At 34.5% G+C, this 25,032-nt stretch overlaps 1 protein-coding gene across 1 annotated transcript in view; it reads left to right on the top strand.

The window, feature by feature from the left end:
- The first annotated feature begins 17,735 nt into the window (after nucleotides 1-17,735).
- LOC121410695 (homeobox protein Hox-D9-like) overlaps nucleotides 17,736-25,032 on the top strand; it is a 30,759-nt gene continuing 23,462 nt past the window's right edge. The window contains exon 1 of the mRNA XM_041602944.1: nucleotides 17,736-17,955. The gene's annotated coding sequence lies outside the window, so the exon portion shown is untranslated. The remainder of the gene's footprint in view (nucleotides 17,956-25,032) is intronic.

Below are 25,032 nucleotides of genomic sequence, written 5' to 3'. Positions count from 1 at the left end.
TAGCTCCATGGATAGATGGACTCCTTGTATTCTGGGGGGAAAAAACAAAATAATTGTTTAACTTAGTCAGTGTGTTAGTAGATGGTTCATAGCCTACGAAACATAAGACCATCAGTGTTAAATTGATTTCCCTGTAAATTCTTCGAAACAACTTTTTTTTCATAAATAAATGTAGGCCAACTACATGGTTTACAATTATAATAATTGAACCAGAGATATGTAAGCTACTTGCTTTGAATAAAATAGATATGCAGATTTGCATGTAGTATGCCAACATTATTCATCATTCTTTCACTATCAAAAGATGTATTATGCCACATACATGTATTTCTTAGTGTGTGTTTGTAATTGATACCAAAATTTCATGTATTAATCATCATGTTAATAAACCACAAACATCCACCACTGGACGTCATTATCATTAAAAAAAAATCCCATACAATGCACAGAGAGCTCATTCATTGTCACGGTTCATTCTGAAAACAAATGTTTTAGTATTTCCTATCACAAATCATGAAGGGAACATAAATAATAGCTATTTTTATGACAAACGTTGATTATCACGTCGTTAAATCGCACTTATAGCCACCCTGTGCCCATAAACCGTTTTAGAGTTTCAATGCTTTCTCCTTCCAACGCCTAAAAGTTACTGCCTGTCTAAAGAAAAAAAAAGATTGAGGATATGTGGTCACGTGGTAAGTATAATTCCCACGGTTCTTTTAATCATCCTTTCATAAGATAGAGGCAAGTATGATAAGATTATTCAATTCAGTCGCCACGGAGCAGATAGGAATATACCTTTGGTTGATAATAAATGTTTGGATATAAAGCGAAAAGGACAGCCATCTACTCAGTCACTGCTTGTATACACCGATGCCATCGTTCAGGTAGGGCATTCCACTACCCTATTCGATAGAAATAACCGGGGTAAATTACCCGTTTCTCACTTAAAAACATGGCAGTATTTTTGTTCTTATAAGATCGAATTTTTACAAAACTAAGACGTACAGGTAGAGCATTTTATAGTAAAGCATTAAAAGATCTACAGCAAAGCTAAAGATTTGAAATAGATACTTAAAAATTGATATGGCTTGATTTAGATATATATATTTTAATCATTATCTTTGTATACTTATGTTATATATCTTTGATGTGCATGCAGAAATAAAATCAAATATAATTTTGAAAGAATCTGAAACGAGCGTTGGAAGAACAAACTCATATTATTTGTTTATACTATGACTGCGAATTTCACTATAAAAAGGCTTCCTTTACTTCACATCGTGTTGCAATGTGATATTTTCTGCATATAGATATTTTTAAACACGTCTTCTCTTTATATTTATATCTTTAAACAATGTCAAATCAACATAATGAAATATTTTTACTAGTTACATCAGTGAGTTCAGTAATTAAGGTATGCCCCTTCGGATGATAGAAGGGGCTGCAAGCCTATATGTTATTACTCACTCTAGTTTTCGAGAGAGCGTTCGTGCTCCTCGGTGCTACGTAAAAAAATGCCAGACGTAAAATGACCGAGGTAAAAATGGCAAGAAAATTATTCAAAAGAAAAGAAGGAAGTTAGAGCCAGGATATGAAATAAATGAAAGTTTTATAAACACAGCCCTAACATGCATGAGGCGCACTACTTTCACAAATTTGGGCCAAATTAAGATAACAAGTATTTTTAATGAATATTACCTCGATCGAGTTCGGTTTAAAAATATTATAATAAAATCGAAATGGACGAGTGTCACTTCACTAATTGGCAAAAAGATTGAGTAATAGTTCATTTATTTATAGTAAATCATGTAAATAGAAACCTTCGTTTTCTGTTCTTACTATCGACACTTTCACTTGATTATGATCAACAGCCCTCCAACTTGAGATTTTTTATTGTGTCTGTAGACCTTCTTATTCCAGGTATGACTAGCGGCCCTATACTGGCGATTCTCCTTATTACTCGATTATGTCTCGCGACCCTCTTCCATATCGACCCTTATGAATAATTATCGTAGTCATGACTAGCGACCCTCTTCGTTAATCATGTTGATTATGGCAAGCGACCCTTGCAAATAGCAATCTCCTTACCCATGTTTTCTATTGTGACTAGCAGGGGAACTGTGCAATGTAGGGTAGCGGAGTATACGTGTCTATCTACCATTTTGGGGCAGAAACATATAAACGAGGGAGTGAAACAAACGAGGAAGTGAAATAATAAAATTTAGTTTTTTCTATTCCTGCCATTGGCGTTATATAACCTCTATAATTTTCAACCCAGCCATTCTTACATCTACAATTTATACGTCTGTCATCTTGGCATAAGACTCTATCATGTGATCATCCCTGATAGAGTTTACCGCTACCACAAAAATGGCGGGAAATATACCTCTTTTGATAGACCCATGTTCTGAAACTGTATTTAGATGTATGTACGCTCGTCATGTAGTAGGTGGGAAAAGGGGAGTTTAGAAAGGGTACGACAAACACTGGTTGCACGGTAATCATCCACTCCCGCGCGAAGCGCAGAAGAAAAATTGATGTATAATTAAAAAAAGAGAAGACGCCTCTCTTTTTTATGAACAAACAATAAAAAAATTGTCACAATGCTTCTTTCTACCCTTTTACGCATTCGCTCCTTTCCTCCTTTCTTCCCTTGCCTAATATAAAACTCGGTATGATCATGATAATTGCTGGAACGCTCATATCAAATAATTATAAGATGGGGCTTTCTGTGTCATTGACAGACGCTCGACGTATTGCTACCCTGTGAGAATAAGAGTCATATGAAGCAATATCTGTATTCATTCATGAATGTAAACATGATTTCATGCTACAGTTCTATCAATTGAGGAAATGAGACAAAATAACCGATCATAACGGCAAACAACATCATGGTTTCGATCAGGGATATGTTTATGATTTTAAATTGCAATGGTTATTTCTTATTTATCATTTTATAAACAATCTGAGCACAATACATGCCTCATGAAAATGGTCACAAATTTATATATCAGCAGAGTTCATCGAACGTATACGGACCCATTTGGTATGGAATATTAGCTTTCTTAGCGACGAAAAAGTATAAGGATTGTTTTCGGCTAGATTTATTTTCTAAGTGAAAATTATCACGTAAGCAAATTTGGTCATTAATCCAGCGTAAACCTTTTTATCGTTAGAATTTTTCTGCTCTTCATCAAAGGTGAATATCGATAAATGACAATCAGTGCCGAATAAGATCGTTTGAATCAGCTGTAAATATATACGTTTTCTCACGTTTGGTAGTTGATGCGGTTATCAAGATGGTAACAAAGGTCAGATGGTCAAGTTCTTGAGGTGGTGTGGGGGAGGAGCGGGGATGCAAAACGGCCTTATTTCTAAATTTCGGGTTTTGTTGGCACCAACAATTCAAAACGAAGGGTTGAGTCGCAATTGGTGGAATATTCATCGAATGAAACCCATTTCAATTTAATAATTTCCACATCAGAAATGTTATAAAGGGGTTCTCCGGGCTAACAATACTATGATTTAAACAGATAAAGAAAAATTAAATAAACAAAACACTGAAAATATTATCAAAATGGGATAAGGAATAACAAAGTTATGATATATTAAAAGTTTGTATAATTTTGGTCAAACAATTCTGGACATGTCTTCATGGATATTCAATTATGATGTCATATCCCCATTTGTTATTTTATTATATGAAATTAGGTCTATTAAAATTTATCCCACAAGAACTAAAAGTAGGATTGACAACTGAATTAGTGCATTAGATATTCATTGCTGCAACTTATTTTATTGTAAGGGAGACATATCATTCGCGCATGTTTGTGAAATTGTGCTCAATTATGATTTCATAAGAAAAGGGAAAGTGGTGATGTGACATCATCAGCCTACCTAAAGAATATTCATGATGATGTGCATAACTGTTTTTACAAAATATTGCTAAACTTTAAAGCCTGTGTATAGCTTTGGTAAAGGGTCAATAATGTGATTGATAATCGAATATCATCTAATATGACAGTCTTACTGAAGCATAGAGACCGTTAGATATTTTTCCAGCTGCACTTCTCTGAGAAAATTTCAAATATTCAAATCTTGGATATATAGCGCCCTCTCTCGGCGATGCTTGTTTTAAATTTTAAAAAATGGGCATTCAAGCACTTATCTTATAAATTTAGTGATTAGATATCCAAAAATTACAGACAAAGAACATATCTTGAAAGTTTCAGCCCATTCCATGATTTGGAATAGGATTTAATTGAAAGACAAAAATACACAGATATTTTAATTTGATCGGGTGACCCGATCAAGTTAAATTTCCATGTAAAATCGCAAAATTTATCCTGTAAAACACATTTTCATTTCATATCCTCCACATCATAACTGTTATAGGGCATATCCATTCATATTAGCTAGCAATGAATTGGAATAGTGATAGGTGCATTTTGGTGGATTTACCAAAACTATACACAAGCTTTAAAATTCAATAACTTCGTTATCTTTTATCAGATATTGATGAAATTTTCAGCATTTTGCTCTGTGAAATTTACTCTATTCATTTGGATGTAAATTATTTTCAGCCCAGAGTATCCTTTAAGATATCTATTAATTACTTGTTGTAGTGACAGGCACTTAAGAGAATTTGCCAAAACGTAAAGGTCAAGTCCACCCCAGAATATTGTTGATTTGAATTAATAGAGAAAAATCAAACAAAATTAACGCTGTAAATTTCATCAAAATCGGATGTAAAAAAAGAAAGTTACTACATTTTTAAATTTCGCTTATTTTTTTTACAAAACAGTTAAATGCCCTACTCAGCGAATGTGAATATAACTGATTTTGTGAAATTTAGCAAAATATTAGCATGTCTTAACTTTCTTAATTTAGATCCCATTTAATAAAATTTTCAGTGATTTGCTTGTTGGATTGTTCTCCTATTATTCAAATCAACTTTTTGGTTGGGTGGACGTGTCCTCTAAAATAGGCTTAAAGAAAATATTATCTAGGCCTATAAGTTGGCAAGGGTGACTTACCAGGTTAAGAAACATGTGTTTTGACATTTCACTCATTAATGTACTTTATAAATACATATTCAGAGAATTACTCATAAAACCAAACAGCCCAATATAATGTTAAATGAACACTGAATTATACACCTAGAATCTAGATTTGTCTTCGGACCAAACTAAAACTAAGGCTATATCGCAATCTTACAAAAAGTAAGTTAATTAAAGACATAATTAACCTAGCCTACATATACCTTAGTTTATTTCTGTGCCGGACGTGTTCACTTAAAAATGACATTTGCCATTCCTTTTTAAAGCTAGATTCGTAAATCTAAAACAAAACGGGGAATGTATAGAAGGACTATTGAACGGGATACTTTGGTTTGATCATTATCATCATTGTAATCATCGTACTAACACCACCACCACCACCATCATCATCATCATCATCATCATCTTCACCACCACTACCATCATCATTTTCATCATCTTCATCCTGTATTTGGGACCTATAACGAACGCGCCGAATTTCGTTCGGTTGTCGACTGTTTTTTGTTCCTTTTCAAACTCACAAAGCCCCTTGAAAATTGAGAAGTTACTAGTATATGAAAGTCCTTTATTTTTTTTTTTTACATTTTTCTCTTCCAATGGATTCTTGGAGGTATCGGTCACTCGAACACATTGACATAATTTGACCAAAGTCATCCCCGATGAGGGCGAGCCATCGTTCAGCGCTTGCCTTCAACCAAAAATCTTTTTTGAGTTTGCCGAATATTGTCGGTCCTCGTCGTGATTAACCGTAAAACAATGAAGGACGGTCGTAAAAACCCCAAAATGGGTCGTAAAAGTTTTTTCCCCTCATTTTAAATCGAATCGTGGGACTCATTGTGAGAAAGTGGCAAACATGAATACTGAATGTTATCAAGGGATGCAAAATGAAAACAATGTATTCATTATAAATCTTGCTTGGGTGGAAAGTATAATTCATGATAAGCCTATAAACTATGTTGGATACGGAATTCGACGGCAAAACTAATTTTCACAAAACACCATCATCGTTGCCATTTTTTTTTAATGAATATGGTTCCCATGTCAATTACTTTCAACCGCCCTTGGAAAAGCAGCACTTGTAATCCTAAGCTGAAAAATAGAAACGAGATGAAAGTGTATTTGATTTCTACAATACCGGTCACATGGGTGTGGGTAAGGGAGGGGTGTAACTGGTAAAAATCCGACATAGCACCACGCATTCCATCAGCGCTCAAATAGAAAGACAAAACTGACGTCGCCCAATGTAGAAGGGGTTCGCTCCTTATCACGATCGGCTTGTCTTTTGGGTGACACTGCTGAAGGAAAAGAGACTTTGGACGACGAAAACAAAAACATTCAACCGATTATGTCATCTTTTGATGTTCCGAATACTCCTCATCTTAATGGTCGTTCCCCTGATCCATGCCTGGTCGTTCCACTCAAGGCCGAAGTCATAGAATAAACCACCCTGTTTTAGATTTTCACTTGTTTTGGGACTTCATCTTCGTCCATACCAGGAGGTGACCACCTCGAGAAAATTCAGCTCAGGCAAATTGGTGGTGTATTGCGAGTTCATTTCAAAGTGCTATGTTTTCGGTCGCTACGCTTTCTCGCATGATTTTTTCGGGATGATGTCACTTCTGACTTAATGTAGGTCCATGATGCTACAGACCCCTATCCTTGTTATCATTTTTGTATCTTTATAACTCTCCCCTCAAACATTACAGTTTATAATTCAGAACAATCATACACTATATTGCTATTAAACTTCCTGAGCCACACACCGTTTCGCCGATAAATTGCTTCGTTCTCTCGACTTGCCCTTTTTTCATGCTAAGGGGGAAGGGGGGTGAATAGGCCCGACAAAGTTTGTGGTAAATCGTATCTGAATATATGGAAATAACCTAGTCCTATACACACACATTTTATGTTCTTGAATAGAATAAAGAAAGCCCCTGCCTAGTAGGCCCATCTCTATTATTTATACAATGTTAGTATTTACAGTTGCAAATCGTATTGTAATGAACCATAACTGCAACAAACGATGAGAATGATGAGTGTAATTTTCTTATCAATGAATATCATTATGGTAATAATTTCCTATTATTATTTTAGATCAGGATCATTCATCAAATTTCAGCGTAAATTCGTTTTCATCCATGACAACGCCCCCCCCCTTCCCCGGATACCGATAGATTATCGTTCCATCCATCGTATTAGCAAACTCTTCTCTTGCCAGTAATCACCTACCGCAATACTACTGTTTAATCGCCGTTCACAGATATCAAATAACACTGTGGTATAAGCGGCATGATCTGAAAAGGGGGTTCGTTAATCTAATTTTATAGGTATTCGTTGGTGACGACTTCGGCGGAAGTGGAATTTCATTAAAAGAAGCAACTTGAGAAATGTTCCTGTTCAGACTCATAGTTCGTTTTGAATAATTCTTTGATTCTATTTTCTAACTTCATGTTGGTCAAGTCCGCTGGACTTGAGAAAAAAAATGCCGTTAAGCTTAGCAATGAATTAGTTGACAAGTTGATAACATCCTAAAGGACGCATCTGCTACAGAATGTTAAATGAAAAGGTTGACTTCGAAATTTAAATTGAGATTAATAACTGTATAATGACTGTTATCGTACTTTATATTTGTTTATTCATTTATTAGAACATAAACATAGCTACAAAAGATCAGCAAAAGAACAACAAAAAATCATTATCATACGTGAAAAAAAACCTGAGTCAAAGATAACAATGCTTGGTAAACAAATATTTTACTTAAATGGGAATGAAAACTTTGAAATAAGTAGGCTTGTCTTGAAACAGAAAAATCGAAGAATAAGAACAAAGAAAGTTTGAGAAAAATCGGACAAATAATGAGAAAGTTATGAGCATTTGAATATTGCAATCACTAATGCTATGGAGACCCTCCAATTGGCAATGCGACAAGGATGTGTGATGTCACATGTGAACAACTTTCCCTTTGATTGACTATAAAATACCTCAAAATGTCTCTTTCTGCTTTTTCTTGTGGTGATACAAACTCTTTATCCATGATGTATTCTTTAAAATGCCCTCCAGAAAGAACACATGACCTACTGATATATGTGATAAAAGAGGCAATTCAAGTGAAATATATACTAAAGTAATGGAGAGAGTTGTTCACAAGTGACATCACACATCTTTGTCGCATTGCCAATTTTAGAATATCCATAGCATTAGTGATCGCAATATTCAAATGCTCATAACTTTCTCATTATTTGTCTGATTTTTCTCAAACTTTCGTTGATCTGTTCCTTTGAGTTTTCTGTTTTTCACACAAGCTATCTTGTTCCAAATGTTTCATTCTCCTTTAAATGATAACATGAATAAAACTGAAGTATTTAAAGGTCAAGTCCACCTCAGAAAAATGTTGATTTGAATCAATAGAGAAAAATCAGACAAGCACAATGCTGAAAATTTCATCAAAATCGGATGTAAAATAAGAAAGTTATGACATTTCAAAGTTTCACTTATTTTCAACAAAACAGTTGTATGAACGAGCCAGTTACATCCAAATGAGAGAGTCGATGATGTCACTCACTCACTATTTCTTTTGTTTTTTATTGTTTGAATTAAACAATATTTCAATTTGTACGAATTTGACAATTAGGACCTCCTTGCCTGAAGCACAAAATGTTAAAATAATGGAATTCCACGTGTTTAGGGAGGAATGAAACTTCATTTTACATGACAATGACGAGAAAATCAAAATATTTCATATGATAAAATACAAAAGAAATAGTGAGTGAGTGATGTCATCAACTCTCTCATTTGGATGTAACAGGCTCGTTCATATAACTATTTTGCTGAAAATAAGCGAAACTTTAAAATGCCATAACTTTCTTATTTTACATACTTTCTTATTTTACATCCGATTTTGATGAAATTTTCAGTGTTGTGCTTGTTGAATTTTTCTCTTTTTATTCAAATCAAGTTTTTGTTGGGGTGGACTTGTCCTTTAATGTATCAAAACGGAATAGTTACTAATCATAAAACTACTAATTGTATCAACAAGTGAAAAAATCAATATAAGTTAAACTTTTAGACAACATAGGAATGTGTGAATTCCATTTCAGATTTTCGTCTATTTCGACCCCAAGATATCTTATAGTTTTGACCTGTTCTACTGGCATATCATCAATAAATAAATGAAGTTTATCGGTGAATCTATTTTTGAGCATCATGACTTTTGTCTTATCAACATTAATTGTAAGATGATTAGTGTCATACCGCTTTTTTGTTTTATCTAAATTATTCTGCACACTAAATTTATTGTTGTTATACTTGGATCAATATTATATATAGAGAGAGCCTTGACCTGTTATTTATAGGCCTATGCATTTCGTATCTTCATTCAATTCAAAATGGTTCTCCATCAAACAAAAGCCAAACATAATTACTAAATTGTATAACTATTGCAATTTTCATATTGCGGGATTCTATTCGTTTTTGCCAGAGTGATTTTAATTTTTAATCTGCAATAGAGATGATAAATTCTGGAATGACGACGCAAATACTTATTGTAATTGTTGTAAATCATGGTGGCATCGGAGCGAGTTTTCTGGCAGGGGAAGTTCGAGCTACGAACACCCTTCAGCAGCTCGTTCTCCGGGTCGTAATACGGCCCCTCCTTCCGACAAATGTCCGAGTGTTTAGGGCCAAAAGATGCATTTTATGTTGACACGTTATAAAGCCCATTTCTGTCTTGATAATCAGTGCTATACCTCCCCTTTCTCCTCCCCTGATGTAAACGGTTTACTACTAGATGACATTTACTACCAAGGAGGAAAGGACTCCGCATAAACAATCAATTAAAGGAGAGAAACCGAAAAATACATTTACATCAGAAAGGGGAAGACTATCGAAAGCTCCTTAGCCGAATATGATAACTATTTATCAATGTCTTCATTTACTTTAAAATCTTAGGTATTTATAAGTTTTTACACTAAAACTAAAAGGGAGCGATTTGGTACCTCAGTTGTGCGATTACTTTGGGAAGAGATGGCGAAAGATGTCTAATGAACATTGGTAGAATTGTTTGGTTTGCTGTCTTTGCTGGTTAGAATGTAGCCTAAGCTAATAGGGGATTATCGGAGACTGAACGGGTATAACAACAGCTTTAATATTATTTTTTTATTTGAAAGAACTGGCAGAAACTAGGGGACCTTTCTTCAAGCTTGCCACCTACTTAGGGCCTGGTTTATCGTGCCGTAAAATTTGATGTTGATCGTAAAAACCGTTTTAGGAAAATCACTGGTACGAAGCAAAGGGCTTGGAGAGAAGGTTGAATGTGATGTGGAGTTCAAAAAGTGAAGCATCTTGAGTCGGAGAAAAATGATTTATGCGAGTCATATGTTACCCTGTTAATCAGATGCGAGTCAGTCTTCTGCATGGATTCTTTTCTCGGTCTCGGTCGCAGTGTTTTCCTTTGAGCTCGAAGAAAAGCTTTTTAAAAAGATCCTCAAATTAAATTACGAAAAACGAGATGCAGTTCGACACTCTTTGGGTATGTGCTGGAATATATAAAGATCGATTCATTGGCAGTTGGCGGTAGTCACCTTGGATGAATAATAAGCTCACTCTGATGCTGATTTGGGCTCTTAAATGTAGACAGTCTAGTCTTTTCCTCTATAGCTCAAATCACCCTTTTAGAAGACCAGTTTTAACAAGAAATATAAATGAAAAACGTGGGTGCAAAACCCATGAATTATTTAGAAACATAATATCAATGATAATAATTATTTCTATTCACCTCAACTGGGTTGAGTGCAGTACAATGTGGGTAAATTTCTTACTGAAGGAAATCACGCCGTGGTTGAGAATCGAACCCACGTCCCTCAGATTGAAAGACGAGGACCGTAATCACTAGACCACGATGCACCCACTTAGGAAACGATACCCCACTCATACATAAATATACAATGAAATGAAAATGGAATGATAATGAAAGAAACAATAATGATTATATAGAATAACACATAACAAAATAAAAAAAATACATATTTAGTCTTTGTCAAGAACTACTTCCTTAACTACAGATAAAAATAAAGAGGAAAAAGGGGGAAAAAGTTTAGTATGACTGTAAGTTAATGAGTAACTGCAGAATGCAAAAGTCATCACCGACTTAGAACTACTATCATCATCATCATCATCATCATCATCATCACCATCATCATCATTGTCATCATCATCATTATCGTTGTTGTTGTTGTTGTTATCATTATTATTATGTTACTAATTCACGGGTTTTGCACCGACGCTTTTCATTGATTTTTCTTGTTAAAACTGCTCTTCTGAGAGATTACCCGGTAGGAAGACATTCCTCGAATGCTTGAGCCCCTATATTTGGCGGCTCGGCTACAGCCGGGGTACTAATATGATACCGAATGTTGAGCGCAGGAGAGTATATTGATAAAGTAGCTGCGCTATATAAATGGTCCATATTTGTATACATGATGAAAATATTTATTGGTTATTTATTCATTTATTAAATATTTTATTTCTGTATTTTCCCTCAATTTTTATGTTAATTTGGTTATTCAATTATTTATCTATGGGTTACTTTCCTTGGGGTCATTTGCACTTCCATCTCAATTGTAGAAGGCCTACAGTGATACTGCATTGAAATTGATATGTTTTTATATCCGTCTAGTTCTGTCCGCTATCATAGTATCATTCAAACAAATAAATCTGATAGCTCTTCATAAGGTTGTCAACTTTTGGAGAAATTCAAATGGAATAGAATAACACAGACAGCATTAAATTACGTGTTATGACAATGTTCACTGATTTAGTATCTACTGTTATTGGTAAAATGAAAAAAGGTGGGTAATATAGGTCCAGAAGAACATGATGATCTCAAGGTGAGGTCATGGTAGGGCTAGGGCCTATAGATCTTATCACCGGGACCATGCTAACCGTCCATGCTCGGTCTCTTCTGTTTGTAGATAAAATTATGCATATCAATTTGCTCTTTGATTTACAATTTTTAATCTCATATCAAAACATGCTTACATGTCAAATGAACACAAAAAGGCAATCTCAAAATCGTCGACACTTAGAAACAGCAGTACCAAACATCATGAGAACATGATTTTGTAGGTGAACATATTAAAGGCATGGTCACACCGCCCGAGCGTTGTTGGAGCGGTCGTGGAGCGGAGAGAAAAAAAATCATCACCGCTCGTTACCGTTCACCATTTTCGATTTCGATTGTTTTTTTTATGTTTTCGATTTTTTTTTCCGATTTTTCCCCCAATTTTGAAAGCGAAATTCGACCCTCTTTCCCTACCGCTCCACGACCGCTCCAACAACGCTCGGGCGGTGTGACCAGGCCTTAGGCCCTTTCACATTTGACGTACCACCATTTGCGACCTTTTAGTTGTGCGACAGGCTTCAACAGGCATCAATCTCTAGTCATTTCATAAGATAGCAGAGAGGATTTCACAAATGCAACAGCTGTCGTACAACAAAAACAACCAGTAAACCCCGTTGCACGAGTAAGTCGCATATGCTCTTATCGTGCTCGTGCGATCACATGCGAGTGTTGCACGAGGGATTGCGAGTGGAACGGTCGCATACATGCGAATGCAACGGTAGTGAAATGTTGTAAGCCGTTGTGATCGGTCTTGCAACAATCTTATGGCTTATATATTATCGCAACCAGTCGCAAGACTGTTCTCTGTACATGTAGGTCGCTAGCACATGTACAAGAGTTGTACGACTACTACGTTGTGCCACATCTCGCACCAAGTCGTACAACGTTGAACAACACTCACACGATGATCTCGAAGCTGTTCTCACTAAGTTCCTAAAACTAGTTTACTGGAAACTAGTTTAACGCGTAGTGAGAACGGTCAAAGCGTGTCACCCCACTGAGAGCGTTTCCATAGCAACAAGAGCGCTTTACGTGAAGTGATTTTGAAAACCACTTTCGTGTGATCAAGTGGGAACGCTAGCAAAGCGATCTTCCCAGGTGGTTTCCTGAATCGGTTTCCAGTAAACTAGTTTTAGAATGCGTAATGAGAACGGACAGCTCCAGATCGATGATACGATCTGATGCGAGTGAATCGATCGTATTTGATCGCGTTTGGATTTTGAACATCTTCAAAGTTCAGATGCGACCAGTCACGACCACCTCGAGTTCGTGCGATTGTCTACAATGACCGCGAGAGCTCGCAAGATACCAAGAGATTGATCGTGCAACAATTGGGAAAAAAAATGTTGCAGGTGGTCGTAAACAGGTCGACGTCAATTGTGAAAGGGGCTTTACGTTACGGTCATAAAGAGTCGTACGAACGATGCATTCGTAAAAATCTCAATCTTCGTACGAATTCTGGACTTTGTACAGAATCGTACAAACGCCATTTAATTCGCAAGAACATATCACACTCTAAAAAATGGTTTACCCAATGTTGGGTAAAATGAGAACATGCACGTTGCTTTTGTAAAAAGATTTCAAATATTTTGTAAATTTTACGCAATGTTGCGTTGATATTTACACTCAAAACATGCATTATGCCCAATATGGGATAAAAAAATCCAGCAAACATGCATGATCCCTGTCTACCCAACATTAGATAATATTTTACTCAGTGTTTTTAGAGTGTAATACCTCTTCCGAAACGAAATGATTTTCGTTTATACAATGGCCTCTCGAGTCATTCGTGAGAGGGTTTGATATAATTTTGTAAATATTTTGTCGGGTTGTAAAAAAAGACACAGTCTCGTTCTGTTGTAATTCCTGTAACTGTTGAAATATTTTTATACTTTCAAGATAGAAGTATACCAAAGAAACTATGAGTTTTGCTAGTTTGATTTTTCTCTATTTATTCAAAATAACATTTTTCTGGGGTGGACTTGACCTTTAAGAATGTAAGGCTTGTAGAATTGTCTCTCTACGCTACAAATTCTTGCGCGGTTCTTAAGATATTCTTACGACGTCCGTATACATCGGCCTTTCGAAGAGAGAGTTTTTCACGACCTTACATAATGGTCTTAAAATCGTTCGTACGACATTCGTACATGTTCTTAATGGAATTTGTGACCGAGGCTTTATACATCACAGCCCCAATTTCGGGGGAAATGAACTGGGACGTTTTAATTGTAACCCCTACAAAATAGTATCTAATATGGCGAACTTATTTTCAAAAGGAACGAACAAATTTTGTTGTTGTCCACACAACAATTGGTTAAAAGAATTATCCAACTCTGGGTAGTTTTCAACCAATATTTTGTAGTTTTCACCCAAAGCGCACATTATTGGTTTGAAACTACCCAGAATTGGATACAGTTTTAACCAATTGTTGTGTGGACAGAATGTTGCCCAACATGTTTAAGAGTGTAGCCAGCTGACTAATTTCACTGATTAGTGTATATCTGATTTTACGTATTAAACATCTGTATTTATTTTTTTCATTTGTATCTGTCTATGATAATTCAATAATATTGATATGAATTATAATACCCCAAATTAAATCTGCAGAGTACTCTAGCGCGATGAAAGAAAGAATAGAGAGAGAGAAAGAGAGAACATTGATAAGAGAAGAAATAGTCAATGACAATTAAAGAATAGAAATCATAATCATGATGGTGTCGAATTTGTCATATTTATTGATTTAAGAAAGAGAACTTAATAATTTTGAAAATATCTCAAAACTGTCAGTCTTTTTCTCATTCCAAAAGCACTTTTTGCTTAAAACAGAATAAAAAGAAATAAGATAAATTCCTAAAAACATATCACAAAATGATTTTTATTCACAGAATATAGACAAATTCTAGAAAGAAATATTTAGTAAAATAGTTAACCAAAACGTCATACAATATATAAGGCATGCTTATTGAGTTGCGATTTTCAGCACTTTCAAGCCGTTGGTCAGTTTTCAGGTATTTGTTTTAAAGAGTGAAACAATTCCTCATTATTACTTTTAAGTGGATCTTCCAAGTTTGTTTGGTAAAAATACTACGTAAGAACGTGTATCTCTGGTAACAATGGAAAATACAGCATGTACATTTGTAATGAGTATTATACGACACTACCTAACAAACATGCAAGTCTCCCTTTGACTAGTCCTTCTTCTTTTCTGTAACCTTAAGTGTAGTTATCATTATTCAAAACATTTGGCTTGCTTGCCTCAGAATTTAGCACGCTGATGCAATACAAGTCACCTTATCCAGAAATGTATTTTTTTTTCTCTAGATGATTACTCACTGACAAAATAAAACATTGTAGGAATACAGAAAACACACCTCTATGTATTATTGGAAATAAGATATCTTCTGAAACTATGACAGGTTTCTTGAACTACCTGATGAACAAAGTTAACAACATGCTTCATGATGTAAATTCCTTTCCTCAATTAGTTTTGGTCCAGTTCTTAGAAAAGTGGAATAAAATAAACTTTACATCGATTTTTTTTTAGATATGACGAATATAGAATTTGCATATTTGTCAACAATTTTAGGGATATCGATTGTCGATTTTTTTTGAGAGAGAGAGAGGAGGTATCTCTAAAAGTGATAAAAATAGAACGGCCAAATAGAAAATTGCGTCATTTCCCATTCTTCGAAATTGCACTAGGGAACATGTTTTTGTGTGTTTCTTATTTTTTTTACTCATAATTTTCAACGGAGCTTACTTGGCCAATATCTTCAAAACTATTGATAGGCTTACCGTTAAGAAAACCAAAATTGATATGAAACAGGATGGGAAAGAGGTGAATACACACAAAGCTCGATTAAGACTAGTAAAAATCAGCTAGCAGTCGAGGAGCTCATGTGTCACCATACAAGCCAGCCAGCGGGAACCGAGAGGTCTTCCTAAGATGGCGTAATAGAAATTGATATCGTATTTCCATGCTCCTGTTTCAATCAATGTTATTAGCAAAAGAGTCAATGTACACGATCACATTACAGATTAATCTAGACATATGCATACCAGTTTGTCTCATGTCACGAAAAGCTCGGATAAATCAAATATCCTTTAACACAAATCAAACAGAATTCATGTAAAGAAAGCTTTATCATCGTTGTCACCATGATTATCGAGAAAGAAAAATTGTATGTCATTGTCATACAAAGAAAAGTAGTTTGAATTCAAATTGAATTGCAAATTCATGCCATATACCTAAAAGATTTCACAGTGAGATAAATATTAACCATACCCCTATCATCACATCAATACAAATCAGATTCATAGAGGAAAGAGTGAACAACAAATAAGATTTCTGTGAGGATCTAGAAGTATTGGTTACTTATTAAAATACGAAAAAGAAAATAGAATTATGCTTTCATTATCATAATCTCATCCATTTGTTTCTTCTCGATAATCAAACTGTCTGTTTGCTGTAAGATAAAATATCATTTTCAAAAGATGGTGAAAACATTCAATATTTTGTTTGTATTCTTGCAAAAATAAATGAGGCCGTCATCTGTTAAGTTATGTCTGATTTGAATTATAATAATGGCAAACGAAATAAATAAGAAAATAATAGATAATATAAAATCTATCGCTAAATAAATTAAGGCATCACACAAGCTAAACAGTTTGTTAAAAACTTCACAGACTAAATTCAGAATAAAACAAAAAGTTGATTTTGAAAATAGTTTTTAAAAATCTAACAGGAATAGCGCTGAAAATTTCACCAAACGGTTAATAATGATAGGCCTATAATTATGGACAACATGGTTGATAATGCTATGAAATGATAATGCTATGAAATTATGGACAACATGGTTGATAATGCTATGTGATGATGTCACACACACCATAGGTCCATGCACACACTCACTGTGTCTTACGTTTTATTATTTAAAATTTTCAGAATTTTCATTTTTGCAGATTTCACATTAAGGAGAATCACAATAGGTTTCAACATATTCAAACAGAAGTAAAACCTTTTGTTTCATATTATGATGAAAAAAGGTAAGATATTTCATACAATGAAAAGTAAAAAAAAATGAATAGTGAGTTGGGAATATATCGTCTTTTTCCTCATTTTGCTTAGAGGTTCTTAGTCTTTTGTGAAATCAACCGAACCTATCTTATATCAATATGATTTTGACGAAATTTTCATCGAAATTTTGTTTTATTTTTCTTTATTTATTCATATCATGTTTTCTTGTCTCATGATGCAGTATGATTTGACTCCAATGTTCGTATCAAGTAACTAATTCAATTAAGTAATTTCACCGATGTGGAAGTCTCGGGAGATGCAACTCCGGAAAAATACCGGATAGCCATGCGATGGTATTTTTATCGAATGTCCAGACTGTCACTGTTTTCGACATTACCATTGCCCACTATTACGTAATGAACCCTTTCATGGAGCCGCTTCGGTCGGAACACTCCAACGGGATCAATTTCTTCTATGAAAACATCCAAATGATCCCCTTCAATTATATGTTATGCTATGCTATGTGTCGCCAGCACTTTTCTTTGGCAACTACCCGACCTCCTAGTTTACAAACATACTGGAAAGTCATCAAATAGACCCGCGTCGAAGAGAAATCATCACTTTTTCTTCTCTCTTCCGAGAAGGTAATCCCCCTATATACCTCAAATAATGTTTTACATGTTCTGATGTTTTAGTGGTTCGTTGCGTAATTAGTACCACCAGTCTCGTTTCGATCTTCATTCCATACTATAGCTCTAGTGCGCATGTGTAGGTGTTTTGACGTCTTCTCCACCAAGTTGACAGCTCATTTCTCCTCCGTGTATTCCAAAAGTGCTACCGGTTTCTAAAGAAGTTTATATCAGTGTCCAGTTTTTTTATATTTTACCTCTGGTCGAGCAGTTATTTCATTTTTCACCAAGATATCACATAGTTATCTATTCTTGTCCTGATCGCTCTCGCTATTTTGTTCCAGTAAGGTAAGATTTGACAAGTTTTATATATATATATTTTTTATAGGTGTGCATTAAATTTTCTCGACGGCCTTTAAACATTAAGGGGTCGCACATGCTTATGAACGAACGGATATACAAAGGAACATAAAATTACGAGGTAAGTTTTATGGCCGGACAGGAACTGGTCATATATTAACCATTTTCAGTTTTTCAATTCATTATCCTCCATTCAACATATTCAAATGTCGATATGTCACCGCTTTTCAGGGTCCATGGTGGTACATCGTGTACATGTTTAGGACGAATTCTCATAAATAGCTGTAAATGATAAACAATCCTTATCATCATTTTCCTTTAACTTAAGGAACTATATTTTCCATGGAAACATGTAGGTCCATTTTACACATCAATTATCCGATTGTTTGGCTGTTGGCAAACTAATTTTGCAATGAAAATGTGCCAAGGCTGCAATATATAATCGAGTTATGAAGAAAGTAAACATGTCGAACTTAATATCACTAAAACAATTATTTTCATTCATATGGAATTTGGTCCGCATTGAGGTTTTTCATCGAGCTGTGATTGCTACAATAGTCTATTTTTTTAAAGATTTTTTTGTCCCTTTCCCATTTTTTTATAAAAACAATCATAAATAATGTGTTGCTGTTGGGCCTGCATTGTTGCATGGTAAGAGCATGTTTGTAAGACTGAAACAATGTTAATTTGTATGTATCGCATGCATGTAATTGTTGTAATCTTGTATGTTTCAATTATAATTCCATTTTGTTTGAAGTTCTTGTTTTGGTGGATTGTACATGATAATTTGCAAAGCCTATTTCTCAAAATAATGTCCTCATACTTTCATTACTCTACATGACATGCATTCACTACCCACCTTGTCTCATACGTATAACCATTAGCTCCATGGTATAACGTACTGTCCTTTTTTTTGTTTCCTTTTTTTCATCTTGTGATCTACCAACTTGTGTTGATCGTACACTGTTGAAAGAAAATAATTGTAAAATGCTGTCTACTATGCGAATCGCAAAGTAGTTGTTTAACAATTTCAACAAGTGTTTGAAATCTTACGAAAACCCTGCTTAGATTATTGATAATTGAATATTTGAATTCAAACTTTGTTGTTTAAGATTTTTAATACTTGTTTAAAAGGTGTAAAGAACTACTATGCGATTCACAAAGGAAACAGCGTTTTTTATTTTTTTAAACAGTGTATGTTATCCGTACTTAGTCGTATTCAAAGTTTCTGATTCGTTAAATTAGCAGATAATATGGCAGAGGGCTAGATTTGTATGGAACTAAAAGCATGAGCGAATACTCGTCACCACGCACGCCCGAACTTCCCCGTAATTAGCTCCACCCGATGGGTCATGCCCAGCGTGCTGGTTACATATGAGATTTGGAATAGTTTGTCGGTAGCACCTGCCTTCATATCGAATTGTTACTTTTTGTGATAAACTTGAATTAATATAATACTCTCCTACTTTAATGACATTGATATATCTTCCAAATTGGTAGGGGGTCGTCAGACACCGAATGCTCATGATGCTTGTCTTGTATCGTGTGTGTTGGTGTGGCTAGTATTGTTTTCCGAATAAGTGTTTTTTAATGAAATCTGAGTTGTTGATTTTTGTCTTTGAAATCCAAAGGGGGAAATAGGCTGGTTCCTAAGTGTTTTTTTTCAAAGTTCACCGCTATCATTAGCACAATTGATTTTACTAATCTTTTAAATGTCTTTTTTTCACATGATTTGCCGCACCGAACATCAACATGCCGAAAAGAGAAAAAAAATCAATTGGGAATGTACCTCCCCAAAAGCTATTGCATCCTTCCTAAAAAAATGTCTGATTTTTAAAAAACAAATAAGCATACTAAATACTAGATTTTATGTAATAGAATGTGTCCCCATAATTTTCCGTAAACTTTGTTATGATCTGCTGTTTAGTCGGTTAAAAGTTTTTTTAAGATAGATTTCTTGAATAATCAATAAAATGCTTCTATCCATCAGTATTCCATCGATATCTATTATCCCCGTTCTTAGTTGCAACTGTATGATATCCTTGGTATTTTTTATACTACGAGTATGTTGATAAATGGTTAAAGAAAGCAAACATCTTGGCTGGCGGTGACGCGATTGAACGGTAAATGTAAGAGCTATATTAATGGGAAAATTGGGAATTAATATTTCAAATCCCCTAGAAATCAAAGCTGATGATGATAGATTAATATAGAGTAATGGGAGTTATAACTTCTTTAAGACCGTCTCAATTTCGCTTGAGAAGTTGAAATACAATCATTGATACGTCCTAAAAACACGAGGAAAAGGGAATTGTATTGAATTCTTGTCGTTTGTTCAAAGCATTGCTTAAACAATTTACTGTAGGTCCTTTAAAGTCAAGTCCACCCAAGAAAAATGTTTATTTGAATAAATAGAGAAAAATCAAAGTAGCATAACATTAAAAATTTCATCAATATCGGATGTAAAATATGACATCTCAAAGTTTTACTTATTTTTCACAAAACAGTTATATGCATAATTTAGTGATATGCAAATGAGACAGTCGATGATGTCTCTCACTCACTATTTCTTTTGTTATTGTTTGAATTATACAATATTTCATTTTGATACAGATATGGACCAACTTGACTGAACCTTATAACAGTAACAATGCTAATTCCACATGTTCATATAATAAAATACAAAAAAATTGTGAGTGGATGACGTCATCACTCCCCTCATTTGCATACCGACCAGGATGTGCATATAAATGTTTTGTGAAATTAAGCGAAACTTTATTTAACATTCGATTTTGATGAAATTTTAGTTTTGTACTTGCTGGATTTTTCGTCATGTTCGTTTTTATTCAAATCAACATTTGTTGGGGTGGACTTGTCCTCTAATTTAATTTGTAATATAGGTAGTGACTGGAAATACTATATGGAATAATTGAATATATATAGGAGGGGTAAAATGATTTACTGTATGGGATTAGTGACACATTTTGGCTAAATATATTAGCTATATATAATTTAATTTTACAGCATGGTTGAAGAAATTTATTGCATTCAGAGTCCACAATTTTGTTGAGATTAGAGAAAATTGAATTAAGAATATCTAAGCAAAATATACTCATGATTAGTCAATTACTATGAGTTGTCTTTAACAAAGCTTTGTTTAAGACAACTAGGAATATTGCAACTATAGGAATATTACAACTAGGAATATTGCGTTACAAAAATGAGTGAAATAAATGGCGAGCTTATTTTGGTTTTCTATCATTTATAACCATATTAAAGTTGATTTTTGTTTGCAACGATTTTTTTTTTGGGAGGTGGGGCATTCTCAAGAATGCTCACAATATTTCTCATACGATTTACCAAGATATTCGAAAATATAGAATGAGACAGCTAGGCTGTAAGCTAACATGTAATGAAACAAACGATATTAAATTAATTGAATGTATTAATGACACATCATGTAGGCCTAGATGCAGGCCTTGTTATCATAATGGAAGTTTCTTAAAAATATAGCGACCAAGAGGTGTATGAGAGTAATAACATGAAATCCTTCAATACTTCGTTAACTTTTGTAAGAGGAATCGTGCCAATTTCGTCTTGTAGTCTGTATTGATTCACATACATGAACTCTGGACAATGCCTAACCAAAAGATGATATATCACAAATTTGTTAAAATTAGTAGATGAAAATGTCAGGCTGGCGCTACTATTACTTGAACACTGTCATATATTATGATTTTATAATTTTCTCTTTCAATTGAAAAGTCACTGTCATCAAAAATATAAACACATGCATGTCATACCAAGTTTGACGCACTTAAGTCCGATATTGTATGGTAAGCAAAGTAGGGAGGATTTATCTTGTATTTAAATGTCTTATTTAAATTTTAATCTAAAACTACATGAAAATTAAAGAGCAAAATTAATATTAGAAAAAAAATAGCTAGACGCAATGCAATAGTAATATTTTCTCACAGATCTATATAAACCTAACTTGGGCTGGATTTTTTTTCTCTGATCAATTTGATAGAACTCTCAACTAACCTTAATCATGTCGATTAACTCAATTAGAATCAACGTTCAAATTGAGCAGTGATCTTGTTCCCATACAAATTAGATGTAGATTTAACTAATTTGGCAAAGAATTGAATTGAAATGGAAATTTTAAACGCAGCGTTATCATGGTGATTCGTGCCACCCAAAGATCATTATGAAAAGTGCATTTACAGCTCATTTACGACCATGGTGACATTACCAGATGATATGGATCATAAAATCGAGAAGAATAAATCACCTAGGAAAATGATCATTAAAATACAATCACGTAAATGTATTGATGGTTCTTTTCCAATACCATTAACAGGAGCACTTTGTTCTTAATCACGTTTTTTTTTTATATGCCAGGCATCAGTAATGTTATGTAATATCTTTTTTTCATTTTGATTCATTTGTTCAGCTGTATTTTTATGATTGTTAAAGTTTTTTCTCGGGATCCAGTAAATAACGGATAGCCCTTCTTGACTTCTTCTCCGAGTCTGATCAGTTATTGTCTACCATTGAATCGATGAAGGCATCCATGGAAAATAATAATAGTAAGACTTATTTTGTTTATGGCACAATTCAAAATTCCATGTTCGTGTTGACGGTATTATCGCCCTCTTTGATTTGAGGCTGATTTTTTTATTTAATTAAGTGGGGTTTTTTTCATTTCCTGACATGACGCCAAACATGTCTGACTTGAATTTGAAGAAGATTTTTTTTTCTACGCATGCCTGACATTCAGAGCTAGGTGTCTTTATATTTTAACTAAAAACGAAAATCAAGTTTTACATGAAGATTAAGGTTGGATGTTTAATTGTGTGTATGTGAAAAAAGCCCTCAACAGGATACAAAGGACATTTCACAGCAGAAAGAAAAAATTGACAAGACTCCCCCCCCAAAAAAAAGGACTTCAACTTCTCGTCAGGGGGGCAGGGATAGGTCCCTTGCATGGGTTGTGACTCGTCGGGGGGGGGTAGTTTGCCCCCAAGGAAAAATGTCCCCTTGTCAATCTTTATTTTGTATTGTGCCCTCTGTGATTTTACATCCGATTTTGGATTTTTCTCTTTTTATTCAAATCAATTTTTGGTTGGGGTGGATTTGTCCTTTAATGTAGTGGCGGAAGTTAAAATTTTCGAAGTGAAACCTAGTATTTTGAGCACTTAATTATGAACTTCCAAATAAATGTAAATCTAAAATATCTTTCAAATATGTCCCTTTCTTTTTCTAGTTTGTTCATAATTCAAGATGCTTGTAAGGCAATTTTGATTAATTTCAATTCAATTCTGAGGTGGTAGCAGCACTTTGGGCAAGGCGGTATTTGCCCCTTCCCCCTCCCAAGAAAAAAAAAACTACGGGGAAAATGTCCCCTTGTCAACCTATATTTTGTATTGTGCCCTCTGTGATGTAACACTTTAATAAAAAGCGGATTTTCGTCCTTGAAGTTGATTCTCTTTTGTTTATGTATTTCATGTTATAAATCATTTAGTGTTTTTTAAATTCATATTTTTTTCATTTGTTTTCGTTCCTGAAGGGGCACCCTTACAGTATGGTATCTCATCTTAATGCCATCCATCACAAGGTAGCAAAGTTAGGCCCATGTATAATGGCCCGATGCTCCACTACACCCATGCCCAATACCCATTCAATTTCCTCCATTTCACTTAAAGGCAAATATGTTTGGTTTGATTGTATATTCAAACTGAGTGAATTGAAACCTGTTCTGAAATAATTCGTAACTGCTAGGCCTAGTAGTTGTCTTTTATTTATGTAATTATTTACATGTATTTTTGTCAGTGACGGGGCACGTCGTAGAATAAAAACAATAATTACTTTTTGCGGGAAAAATGGCCGCACTCCATTTTTTTCGCGAAGATGACCCTAAGTTATAAAAAATTGTCTTTCTAGTGGGAATTTTGTGACAGCCACTTTCTCTTCTCAAACGAAATGCCCTTTTTTGTATCTGAACTTACTGTACAATAAGTCTACAATATGCATCGATGGGCATTTCTATTGCGGTCAAATGTAAGAACTAAATCATGTAAATCGGAGAAGCTAAAAGTTTGAGGATTAACTCTCATTCTGTTTTTTTTTTCTTCAAAATGCTCAGTGCTTGCTGCAAGCAATCTAGTCCGTGTCTTAGTATGAAATGAAGATCAAATTAAATATTTTCAAATATAATGTCCATTTTCAATATTGTTGGCTTAGTTAATGGTGGTAGACTTCAGTTTCTCGATCTAAAGGTGTGTGATTCGAATCCATGCAAGGCCATGGCGGTTGTATCCTATAGGGTAAGGTACTTTATCCTTTTACCCGTCCCTCTGATAGGAAGTAAGCCAGTAGTCCCGTGTTGAGACGGAAACACATCAGCACGAAAAAGAACCACGCAATTCATCATGTTTATATAAAAGAAGGGTGAAAATTTTAAGGTGAAAAAGATTGGTGTTGTAGTCGCATCTATGTGCAAAAAAGAAAAAAATAACCGGTCAGGATGTCTGAGAGTAAAAGTAGTGAACTTCACTTTCCTAGTTCCTCATCTGACATGATAACGAAATTACGTGTTTTACATTGTTGTCATTATTTTATTTTGATATTTCTGCCTTCCAAACAGCTTTGCTCATTGAATCCTACAGATCCGTTTGATTTAGACGGAATTTCAAAATATATCCACACTCCTCGCTGAATTAATATATAGGCCTAGTAACATGACTATATTAATGTTTTATATTCAATAGTCATAAATCCCTTTCAAGGTTTTGCTTAATTTTGACACATTAACATCACAAAACACAAAGCTGCTCAAGGCAGAAACGTAGTCTGATGGTGAAAATATCTTTTCTTACCCATTTCCCCCTTTTGACATTTAAAGTACCCTCCCCCCCCCCATGAAGATACGTTCCACTGGCCCTTATTCCTCATGCTTAAAAGGGGGTACTGCGGGCTGAAAATATTTTTTCTAAATAAAGAGAGTAAAATTCACTGTCAGCTAAATGCTGAAAAAATCATCAAAAGTTATTGAATTTTAAA

This window comes from Lytechinus variegatus, chromosome 3, assembly GCF_018143015.1.
Source record: "Lytechinus variegatus isolate NC3 chromosome 3, Lvar_3.0, whole genome shotgun sequence".
Lineage (NCBI taxonomy): Eukaryota > Metazoa > Echinodermata > Echinoidea > Temnopleuroida > Toxopneustidae > Lytechinus > Lytechinus variegatus.
Note: the sequence above shows the minus strand (reverse complement) of the source record. Positions and strands in the feature narration are given on the sequence as shown.